Below are 2,715 nucleotides of genomic sequence, written 5' to 3'. Positions count from 1 at the left end.
GAAGTGTAGAAAATTCAGTGACTAAACTCATGGTTTACCCATTTTTTATGGGATGAATTATAACCCCATTTCCCATATGTTTATGCAGAAATTCCCAGTTGCCCTCCCCCTTCAACCCTCCTTTCAACTTCGATCTACTCGCATCCGACCTCTGATCGACGAACCGAAACCATCATCGTGTTCATTGTTGATCGATGAACAAAACCCCTCAAACCTTTCGCCGTGAATTGTAGTCGTTCGTCGTTAATTTCAGTCGGAAGTATCGTCGGTATTAACTCGATTTCAGTTGGTTTTTCGTCGATTCACGACGATTCGACCATCCGTTTTCGACACCTCCCGCACCATCATGTTTCTTGCATCGTTCCGAGTCCACCGGTGTCCTCCATTTCTCCGTCGTCGCCGGCGCGTGGAGGGGTGAGAAAGTCAAAGTTTTTGATGTTTCAGAATCGAGCTCTCCGCCGTTCAAAATTGTGAACCGAGCTCGGTAAGTGTCTCAAAATGCCTTAAAATAATTTTTAGAAAATTTTCCGGAAATTTTTCGACACCGTATTACTGTTCACGCACCGCCACTGCGCGTAGGGGATGTTAATTTTGTAATTAATTTATGTTAGGGTAATATTTGTGTAAAATTCGGGTGTTAGTTTTGTAAATATTTGTAGAAGGTAATTTTGTAATTAATTTCTGTTATGGTGATATTTTTTAAAACGGTCGACTGTTGACCGTTGACTGGCGTTGACCATGTTAACCAGAACTTTGACCGCTGTTGAACGACCTTTGACTTTGACAGAGTATACCTATTCTGACGTTTTTCGATGTCCTGAATCTGTTTTTTAACGTCCTGAATATGTTTTTGGGGTCCGTTTCGCCAAATTCAAACCCGGTAAGTTGTTTTTCACTGTTTTATCACCCAATTCGATATGTTTTTCGAAATTAAGCTCCGTTTTTTATGTAATTTCTGTTGATATGCATCTGAGGAATTATTGGAAGATGATTTCAAGATTGGGGGCGTTCGAATGAAATTTTTATGGTTGATCAATATGGCAGGGAAATCGAGGTAATACATTATTACCTCTTTATGTTTTATAGAACATGTTGATATTGGTAAATGCATGAATGAAAATGTTTGGTCTCATATATGTAATTAATGAAGTTCTACGCTCGATACGAATGCGGTAAAAAGTAAGTAACTGAATGTGACTCAGATGATTATTATAAGAATTGGATGACAGTTGAAATTAAATTACAAGTTTTGGAATTAAGTGATAAAGGAATCAACCATGGATATGTTATTATAATTTATCTCATTAAAGGTACTTGGATGATAAATTATGAGAATATTTCAATTAAGTAAAATTACGAAAATACCCCTATGTTGTAAAATGATAAGAATTGTCCCTAGAAGTTGATTAATAACTCTAAAAAGATTTATTGATCTGATAAAACTAAAGATGTGTATAAGAAATGTTAGTGCTTAGAAAATTTGGATAATCAATTTTTAACCCCAAGAGGGTTTGTGCAAGATACTAGAAGTATGTTAAGGGAATCATTCCAAGATCAGATAATGTTCAAGAAAGCAATTAATCATAGGATCTTTAAAATATATATTTTTTTAAGAGTTAATACAGAAATTATCTGGTTAAGAAATTACAAAAATGCCCTTGAGGGGTAAAAATAGTCCGAGTTGACCCTGAATGAGAAAGTACTTTGAGGATTTGTACTTAACTCGATAAATTACGTATTTAATTGATAAGATCTTGTCTTTGTACAGAAAATTCCTGATAACCTGTTGGTAACTTCTGAGAAGACAATTGACCTAAAAATCTCTGAGTTAAGAATAAATTATCGAGGGTTCTCTTCTGTTAGAATTGTTCGAAAGGTCTGGAAAAGTTGCTACTAAGTGAAATAAGTAACCTTAATGACTAAGAATTTAATAAGTGATTTGGATGAGTCTGGAAACGTTAATGAACATACACAATGTACTATTCTTCTGGGTCATGAATTACAAATCAAGTACGACAACATTTTATGATATTGTGGAAGCATGAAAATGAAATAAAGACATTGAAAGATCTATTCAATGATGATTTCGAAGATGATATCTGGACAATAATTTTTGGTATTAAAGAGTAAATACCCTGGAAGGGTAATGAATTGACCAATCGATAAGTATCAGTTATGGGAGTTGTTCAGCTCGAGTTGTTCGATATTCCGATGGATCGAAACAAATCGTAAATGTTCCGAGTCTTCGTTTCTTCCTTATCAGCTCAATTCACATTCTAAATAACTGATGATTCTGTCAGTTAATGAACTCTTCCAATAGTGATTCTAAATTCCAATATTCTATCGACATACTGAAGATCTGTGTTTTTCTGCTTGATAAGATTATCCAGTATCTCTGAATAATATCTGTAAACTTTGGTGTGTTCTCTAATCATATAAATATTTTATTTGATTTCTGACTTAAATTCTGTTCTGATACATTACCTGAATTTTGTTTCGATTTCTGATCTAGATTCTTTCTGATATCTGATCTGAAATCTGTTTTGATTTCTGATATCTCCGTTTATCGACGGAGAAATATTTTATCTAGGGGTTTATTATTGGAGGAAGATTATCTACAGACTCCTCGGCTTTGTGCTCAGGGTCTAAATGGCATGTACGGTTGGGTGTATGGTTCTGGGGAACCTACACATTTATGATGTGAACGAATGAGGG

This window comes from Hibiscus syriacus, unplaced genomic scaffold (assembly GCF_006381635.1).
Source record: "Hibiscus syriacus cultivar Baekdansim isolate YM2019G1 unplaced genomic scaffold, ASM638163v2 tig00110174_pilon, whole genome shotgun sequence".
Lineage (NCBI taxonomy): Eukaryota > Viridiplantae > Streptophyta > Magnoliopsida > Malvales > Malvaceae > Hibiscus > Hibiscus syriacus.
This window is presented reverse-complemented; position numbering follows the sequence as displayed.